General features: G+C 33.2%; 1 pseudogene; it reads left to right on the forward strand.

The window, feature by feature from the left end:
* The first annotated feature begins 3,338 nt into the window (after positions 1-3,338).
* Positions 3,339-8,705, forward strand: LOC149795437 (glycolipid beta-1,4-mannosyltransferase egh pseudogene; annotated as a pseudogene).
* The last annotated feature ends 1,791 nt before the right edge of the window (positions 8,706-10,496 follow it).

Raw genomic sequence — 10,496 nt, forward strand, 5'->3', positions numbered from 1 at the left:
GCTCTTGCAAGATAAGCACAGTCTGCATTTGTCCTTCTTACATATTTCTGTGCACGAAATTATAAAAAAAAAACCAAAAAAAAAAAAAAACAACGTTCCAAACGTGATTAGAATATGGCAGTCCATCAATGGTTACATTCATTTATGGATATCTTTATACACAAGTTAAAAACGCATTTATTAATTAAACGCTTCAAATTTACATTAATACAAAGGATGTTCATCTGGCCGATGTAAAATTCCTTATTTCCACTGAACTGTATGTTTCTTGGATTTTTCTACATAAAGATGCCTTGTACTGCCTCGTTAAAAGACCACCAACAGTCAAAGTCAATTTTACGTCCATGCATGTTGAAAGAAGTCATCTATCACCGTGGAAATATTTTTACATCCGTAATTATTATTCTTGTCTGATTATATATCAATAATAATTGCAATATCATTAGTTCGTAAATTTAATGAACGTTTCCATTGGTCTGAATGTTTCCACGTGATGAGGGTGAGTTGCTCATTTTCTGTATAAACTGTGAGGAGCACTAAAAACTACATACTTCTATAAATTGAGTCATACGCATAGCAAAACGAAACCACTGCAGTGAAGGTGCACACAACGTAAGCTTCAAAAAAAAAAAAGAAACTTCTTACAATTTCTTTAAGCAATTGAGTAAATTGATTTGAAAAACTCAGTCAACAAACCTTTCTGATCTTTTCTCCAAAACATTCTTTGCCTAATTCGTTGGAGACAAATCTAGATAAAAAAGTGTTAGAAATGCGCTAGGTCAGTATCAGAGGTGTACTACTCTATTACAGGTATCCAATTACTCAATCGGAAATGTGAAAATAAGTAGTGTTTTTGGTAATTTTTTAATAATAGATACGATTCCCGCCAACACCAGTTTAGTTCCCAGTTAAACATCAAGATGAAAACAAACCACTCGCTTCTAATCACTTACAGAGGAAATTCCCTTAAACACCTCTGAGTAGCGGTACTCAATGTCTACCATGATAAACACTGAGTGGCTCCACAGTACTTTCACGGCTACATTTTTTCACTCACTCATTCAATGCTAATAAAATATATAATTATAATATTAAAAATAAACCTTATACGGGGCTGTCCGTTGATATAAACTTAATTAATATTGTTTGATACTTAATTAATTCTTAATTATCATTTTCATAAATTGTATATCATGAAAAGGCAATATGTTGCTGATTTGTGGATACAAAAGTAAAAACAAGTTGACATTTAAATCAGTAATGCCCATTTATGTACAAATGAGACTTAACTTGCTCTAGATTGAATGAAATATAATATCTTAAAATTAATATTGATGATTGTATGAAACAAATTTTAAAAATGTGGTATACAAATTACATTTAATGGAAAGGAAAAAGGCATGAATGGTTTTCCCCGAAAATATGAAAATGTCAATATTTAGTACATTTATAAACTAATCACTACTAAACTGAGAACCATACAAATTTCATGAAAGGACACGAACATAGAACTAAATCTGAATTCCGCTGAGTCTGCAGTTGTGTCACAAAAGAGAGTCATATTTAATAATGAAACATCCCCCAAATTTTGAGTTATCAAATTATTGTCAGAGGGGACTTAAATGCTAAATAGGAAAACTCAGACAACTGTATGCAGCTCGTGACCTAATAATAATCATCCACAAAGGAGCTAAATTAAACCTTAAAAAAAACTTTCAACTACAAGCCGGGTTATATTTTCAGTCAAGTAACCTCCTGATTAACTTTCGGTTGCATTTATTAGTTGACTTGCGAATTAAGAATCTATTGTTATCACCTCCAGATATTTTATAAGGCAAGAAATACTGTTCTTAGTATTTATTTATTTGATATTAAAACTTTTTCATGCTCATTTTAAAATATAGTCAACATTTAGTTATAGCGAAATTACTTCGTGGAGGATTATGCTGCCCAAGTCGTTTCACATGACTCATAAGCTGAATCAGTCTCCACATAAATCTCTTGAGACCAATATGATGTCATACCAGAAAGTAACATCAATCCACTCAATTAGGGATCCACCAATTAGCAAATATATTTTCCGAACATATGAGCAGAATCTTTCCTGTAAGTGTATAATGCAATTATAGGTAAAATAATCTACACAAAACGGACGAAGCAGATGAATCAGCTCAAACAATAAAATAGGATATATCCATTAAGAGCTTATAAACTGGGGTATTCATATACTTTGATGCCATATATTTAATAATGCAATACGATTATTTCTCCTGATCATTTAAGTATGTCAGTGAAGAAACTATTTATAAACTCAATGTGGATCGTAGAGTGAGAGCCCATGTTTTGTTTTATAGTCACAGCGAATTCAGCTTTAATCAATGGTTACAATAACTGAAGTAACCACTGCACTGATATTTTAAAATCAAGTATTCATAGACTGATGACGAATAATTGCGTATTACTGTGTATGTCAGATAAGCAAAGATATAATACCTATTTTAAGTTTGCATGTCTTTTATGACGTGTATACAACAATTATCTAATTACTTTATGTTAATGCAGAAAACATTTATGGACAATTTACATTCCTCATCGCCATGATAGCGTAGGGCATTCATATTAGCACAACATTCACATTGCACTTGAAACGTTTTTATTTGTGACCATGCTACAAGAACCACATTTGCCTAATATTTATATCATAGCACGCAGTACCCTACATTTGACTCAACTGGGCATAGTGTATAAACCTTTAAAATTAGAATAAATGTACTGTTATGTTTCAATTTTAATATTTTATCCACATCTTTATCAACCTAGGATAGTGCGTATTAACACAGTCCTTGGCCGAGTTGTTCTCTCAGAGAGGTCAACTAATATGTACCAAAATGGACCACACAAGGCGAAAGAACGAATCACAAACATGGCATGACCATACCATGAGCTCAAAACCGATACGTAGCACAGAATATCAGACACTTTTGTATCTAATCTGCTGACAAATCTATTTCAACTGATATTTGGCAATTCTTTTTAGGTTTCAAAATTAAAACCCATCATTTATATAAAGAATTATTATATTTAAAGAGTTTTCCTTCAAAGTGCAAAATACTTACTTTAGTTTTGGGATCGGTGGTTATTAACTTCGGTAACCCGATATTAAATTTAATAATGAAACTATTCAAAGAATGCCGTACCTTAGTTTTCCAAATGTTTTAGTCCACCATGCAATTTGTATCCATGATAGGTGTAGTCAAGAGAAAAATGTGTATAGATACAACGATCTATCAATAGTACCTTCATCTGTGCGGGTGTCTATATTTGGACACCTTGAAAAAATGAATATAGCGAATGGAAAGTTCTTATCATGTTTTCCTACATTCCATATTAAGATTTCATACTTTCTGCAAATGACTACACTATTGCAACTTCTATGTTCCTTAATTGCCATTTGGAAAATACAACATTTGTTGCAAACAGAGGATCAATATCAACCATCGTGGAATGGAGTAGATAAATTCGGCCTTATCGGATTTATGTTCCTGTTTTGCTTCAAACTGACGCCCTGCCTCTCTATTCCATTTGTATTTATGAACACCATTGCCTTGACTTTCACTAAGTTATGGCCAGATACGCCAAAATTAGAGGTACAAAAGTCAGATATTCCATTTATATGCTTTCGCGTTGTCACAAGAGGATTGTATGCAAAGTTAGTTATTCGCACCCTCGATAAAAATATAGAAACTGCTCTGAAAACTGGACTTGAAAAGTTTAAATTTGAGGTTGTAACAGATATTCCCCTAGACCTATGCACATCGATGTTCGTTCAAGAAATTGTTGTGCCCACAAATTATGCAACGAAAAATAATTCACAGTTTAAAGCACGTGCTCTACATTATTGTTTGGAAGAAGGCATCAGTAATCTGTCTGAGGATGACTGGATTGTACATCTGGATGAGGAAACTCTACTGACACAAGGTTCAGTCATTGGATTGGCAAATTTTGCTGCCAAAGGTATGGGAGACATTGGACAAGGAGTCATCACTTATGCGAATACTGAAATAATTAACTGGTGGACTACTTTAGCTGACAGTGTCCGTGTTGCAATTGACATTGGGTTAATGAAATTCTGCTTTCAGAAACTCCATCGGCCTGTGTATGGCTTGAAAGGATCCTACATCATCATAAAATGTTCGGTCGAGAAAAAGATAGGATTTGATTATGGCCCCAAAGGGAGTATAACGGAGGATCTTTATTTAGCTTTAAAAGCATGGCAAAATGGATGCAAATTTAATTTTGTAGAAGGTGAAATGTGGGAGAAGAGTCCATTTACTATTATCGATTACATAAGACAAAGAAAACGGTGGTTTGTTGGAAGAATGTTTACATTACTAAGTACAAACATTCCTCTTAAATATAAACTTTTATTAATATCGTCTGACCTGAGCTGGTTGCTTTTATTATTTCATCTTTGTGCTATATTTGTCCCGCTTAAGACACCAGATTTTATGATAGTAGTAAATTCTTGGAGTGGAGGTCTCATTCTTTTTCTTTTTGTATTTGGTTCCATTAAGTCGTTTAGCCTAAAAAGGTATGGGCTCTGCAGGAAAGTAGTGATATGTATATGCACTGCCATGATTATACCTTTGGTTGCTTGCCTTGATGGCATTGCATCTCTCTATGGATTTATTTGGAACATTGATACTGGATTTTACATCGTGCAAAAAGAGCATCACCAATATGATAAAGCTGTCCATGAGGAAGTTTGAATATAGGCAGATATTTACATTTGGTGTCACTACAAATTTATACAAGTATCATACAAAGTGTTGGGACTACCGGGAAAGATTGAGCTAACTCCAAACATATGCAAATCGCGAATTTACATCTTTTCATCACTAAAGTACTTTAAAGCTGTATATCATTGTCTTCATTTTAAACATTATTCTCTTGGATACATTATATTCAGTCTGTAAGCCTATTTGTCCGTCCATACACGAATGCATTGTAATTTTACAAGACTGTATTAATACAGTCAATTGTGACTGAATTTGTGTTCTATGCCACATAGCAACACATACAGACAGAGGGAAACAATCTGCATTCAATATACCAGATAGCCGTGTGTCATTAAGTGTGAAGTCCTGAATGTTTAAGAATAAGGCATCGGCGGTGTAAGTAGAAAACACTTTTACTTATTACCCATTGTGTTTCACACAAACGAGAATCCTGTGATACCATAAATAAATATTTGTGTTCTGCATATTTTCAGTAGTGCGCTTAATAATTCTTGTTAGGCCATAGCCACCTGTTTTAAATTCGAGTACATTAATGTATGCGTGAAAATGTTCCACATTAAAAATAATAAGCAATATGATCTCATGTATTAAAAAGAAGAGAAGACAAAAGTACAGTCTTTAGACTAAAGTCTGAGCAAACTATTTTATTAATACATTCTTTTGTCAAACATGTACATGTACCATTATAAGACCTGGACTTGTGATATACGGTACATGATCTCTATATATCAAGTATTAGATCTTCTTTCTGTTGCTTTGATTTTTGTTCTTTTTTGTTTGTTTTTTAATAATCTTGAGAGTTCATTACAGCCGAAAGAAACCTATGGGATTTTTAAAAAAATAATCTATTGTCTAAAGAATCCACATTGGCTTCCAAGAGTTACTTTCCGATCATATGCCAGTTGTTGTACACGCAAACACACATAAATCTCATCAGCAAACATCTGGCTCACACGCTCCTCTAAAAGGAAAGGCAGGCGTTATCGATTTTATGTCGGCACATCCACTTACCTTGAGAGATATTTTGATAAAGCTAATGTTCGATTCTTTTTTGTTTTGATCTGATCTTATGTAAGGACAACCGAATACCTCCCTTTTGTAGAACACTATTATAAGGATATTCGAATTTAATTTCTCTCAGAAATTAAAATATTATGTCTGCATCGGTCATATTGACTGTCCGGACGGACTGGAAGAAGTTTCCAATTTTGAGGAATTTTTGTATCACTTATCATTACTCCCAAGTTGAAGCAAATTAATATACATCTTCCAAATAGTAATTACGAAAAGAGGAAAAAGCTCGTTGGCTATCGATAAATATTATGAAAAAACGTTTGATCTACAGTCACTGAAAGTTATCTCTTTTATGAGTTTCGGAAGGAAACTTTGCGGAGTGCCATATTAAATGCCATATTTTATTGAATGAAGAACTGACACATTAAAACAATTTCCAAACGAAGTAACGTAATGTGCTCATAACAAGCTTACATATGAGTAATTTTTATCATACGGTAGGCTTGAACACAAATTTTCATTTTATATATGTTGCCGAACATGTTGCACATGTACACTGGACGCGAATTGAGAGATTTCACTGGTTTGGATTTTCATAATACGCATGTACAATTAACCTTTTTTCAAAAAATGTATATTTGATTTAATTATTTAATTTATATCTGATTTAATCGTTTGTAATTTTTAATATCTTTTTATCTTTTAATTGCATTATATGTCAAAATAATGTAATTTTGTTTACTAGGCACTCGATACTTTTTCCAGAAAAAAGTTTGACCGTAAATGTTCATTTTTCTAAACACATAAGGCTGACCTGGTTCCCGACCTTAATTCAAATTAGTAACAGTCACGCCAACAATATTGTTTAATTTTTGTTGTTGTTGTGGGAATACTAAGGTTGAGGCTGTAAAATGATTGGTTCTTACCGAGGACATATAGGAGCTACGTGATTTTTTTGTATGGAAACATGATCACGTGACCCTTATCTGGGCATCTGTTTTGCGTAATATTTAAGTTTTAAACCATCGTTTTAGAGAAATGCTCACTGTCGGGCTTCTAAACACTGAGAGATAAAGGTGTTTCTTTTGTTGTGTCGTTTTGGGAATTACATTGTAATGTTTATTCGAGCTTTTTGATTTTAAAAGAGTAATTTATTTCTCTGGAAATATTTTGAGTGACTTGCAGACTTCTGGAGCGAAGACATTTCATTAATTAAAACACCGGATTATCTATTTTGTTTCTGCAAAGAACTGTTGGCTTCAACACAGTACAGGATAGAGCATACGCTATCGCCTTCATCTTGGATTTTTTGTCGGGACTCGAACTTTAGTTCATTAGAGCATTTCAATATTAGTACTTCTGAAATTTTATTCGTGGATTATTCTTAGATTTGATTCTTAAAACCGTAAGTTTTTTTCATTCTATAGTATTTTGTTTAGAGAAATAAATAATTTGTTACATTTTTCAAAGCTTGTTGTTTTCACTCCCTCTTTTGTTACTGTTTATTCGAGCTTAAACACGTAACATATGACTTTTATATTAGCTCATTGCAGTTTATGATTCAGATCGCTTTTGTCGTATATTTATTTAGAGTAGAAGTTCCAAAACTTTTTCGGACCAACTCCCCCTGGGTATCCTCAGAGCCACTAACTTACCCCATAAAAATCATTGTATAGCTTTAGCGCAACCATCGGTAATCTCACCGCACACCAACAGGCAGTACCGCCCACTTTGGGAACCACTGATTTAGATCATGTATAGGATGTAAACACGTTTAGCTGTCCCAACCAAGAAGTATATCAATATTCAAAACATTCGCATTATTGACTGGGCGAATTGAATTAGTTGATTGTGCCATAAGACAAGAAAAACATCCAGTCGAGAAAGACTTAAACAAAATATGTATACCTGCATTCTCATCCGTTTGTAAGGCAATATAGACTTAATATTTGTTCTTGTGCTTAGAAATCGTTTGTTGTTGTTCTTTTTGCGTATAAATCCATTCCTCTGTGGCCAGGTTAACTGGTGGAGGAAGAACCCGGGAAGAGACGGGTAAGAAACGCATACCCACGGGAAGATACTTGCAAGTTTTCTCCCATACCCTCATTAGCCAAACCAAAGAATCAAACCCACGCTGATATAGCTTTGCCAGGAGTGATGGCTAAAGACGAGCTTTTAGACCACTTGGCCTAATATTGTTCTGCATGACCTGCTGCGTCATACACTTAGTAAAATGAGCTATAATAACCTGTCATAAATTCAATCAATAAAGGCGTCAGTAAGTATTGTCGGCTTTCACAAGTTGAACGATACGATTCCAATCTTTAATGTTGAGGGCAAGAGTGGATTGCAGTTTAAATAAGGTCTGTCAAAAATATACATATTTGTAAATGCAGGAAGATCTACTCAAATATAATCCGGACCACAAAAGTGGATACAGGATGTGGTTTATATTTTCAGCCAATGATATATAGTGTGTCGATTACCATGTAATGAATACATAATGTAATCGACATTGTTGCAGATTTCTGATTATTATTACTCCCCATGTTCCATATAGGTCCAGTTGTCGAATATATAATCAAAACAACGTATTTCTTTCTATTATCTGCTAGAGAGTTCTTTTATATTTCATCATTTGCACAATTTTAACTCACAACATATAATGTTTATATTTTCTCTTCTTAAATCCAGAAAATTTTGTCTGCATTATAATACATTTCAGTACAGGTCTTTCTTTCTCCACGTTTCATCTTTACCATGTTTTTTCCCCACATATATTCATATATACATACCAATATCAAAACAAATTGATAAAACTTCATGTAAAACTAGTGTAAACTAGGCAATGTGCTTCTAAAACGTAATGTTACCATTTTTATAAGACCAAGATTAACCAAATGTACAAACGCAGGATGCAGAAATATGAAATGTGAAAACAAAAGCAACATGCTACTTGTTTCTTCAATTACATACAATTTATTCATATTAATAATTTTTATGGACACTAAAAAATCCCTGTGTGTGCCGCTCGATACTTTCTGATCGATCCATAGATTAATTATACACACGCATACTACAGACGTTTACAAATACCATGTGTTTTTATCTCTTGGCACAATGCAATTAAGATACCAATCTCTGGGCACAGTTAATTGTGATTAGCTAATGTCGTATTAATCCACATCTATATTTGGTTTTAATCTCTCTCTCTTGCACACACACACGCACACACTGTTGGTATTAGCAAATGGATAACCTAATACGCGTACACAATTGAAGTTAGGTAATCACCAATAATTTGAGATGAATGGAAACCTTGACATACAACTTGAACTTCCACTTCTTATCTATTACCTGAGTCTTTATAGTAGTATACATACATACATACATACATACATACATACATACATACATACATGCATGCATGCATGCATACATACATACATACATGCATGCATGCATGCATACATACATACATACATACATGGATGCATACATACATACATACATGCATACATACATACATACATACATACATGGGTGCATACATACAATCATTCATACATGCATACATACATACATACATACATACATACATAATTGTTTGATACCACCGATTAAAAGCTGAAAAGATTTGCTAGACAAAGTTTATGTTGAAAACTCCCTAGCTGGGTGGAACACGTATATATGTAATGTATTTTTGTTATCCTAAAACCTGTAAGAAGGATCTGAAACAAAATATTTTAAATGTTTAAATACCTCAAAATGCCCGTTTGTTGGTCATTTCCAATTAGATCGATGTATACGCCGAAGACTGATTAATAAATGTGGCTTTCACTGAAGAGAACGATAGCCTTGTAATGATTCTATTTTGTTTTATTTCAAGCGGTCTTCATTTTGTTAATACAATAAATATTTCATATGAAAAAAAAAATAAATATAAAATCCCATCGTTGCGTGTGTTTCATAAAGTCAGTCACCGTTATAATGTCAAACGGAAGTTCTTAGACTTTTGTTTGGCTTCAGTCCATTTCGAGATGACTCCATCACTGACTAATAGTTGCAATTTGACAGGTTTAATTCAAATATGAAATCCCCAATCTACTAAATAATAACAATATATATGCAATTCACTCCTACTTCAAAAAATGAATAATTAAAAAGAACCTTGCAGCTAATCGCATAATAACGAAACATGTTATTGCTATGTTTGTGAAATATAAATGTATCCCCATTAAGTTTCTTAACAGGTCCAAACAGTTATTAAACTAAATCATTTTACAGACGAGTCAATCCCGGAATGACAGTTGTGATTCGACTATGAAATCTCTAATTTTCCCTTCAACTATGAAATATCTCGTCTACTCGAAATAACGAATAATTAGGTTGTATGTAAATATTGCAGTCCAACTTTAAAAAATAAAAGCAAAGATCGTTGCCGCTGATCGCAACATAAGCAATAATATCTGAAAATGATGCCTTAAACAATGTCGTTTAAGGCAGCGATGTGTAATTAATTTTATTTTTTAAAAACGCACATTAACTTTCATTTACCAATTTACTTAACTTGAATTTGCCTACTTTACCTATGTCATTGTAATACTCTGTACAATTGAAGAGCGGTTATTAAAAGATTCGTAATCTGGTAATATAAATCAAACAGTTACCATACTGTCAGCC

Source organism: Sinohyriopsis cumingii, chromosome 7 (assembly GCF_028554795.1).
Source record: "Sinohyriopsis cumingii isolate HCF-2022 chromosome 7, ASM2855479v2, whole genome shotgun sequence".
In the NCBI taxonomy this organism is placed as follows: Eukaryota; Metazoa; Mollusca; class Bivalvia; order Unionida; family Unionidae; genus Sinohyriopsis; species Sinohyriopsis cumingii.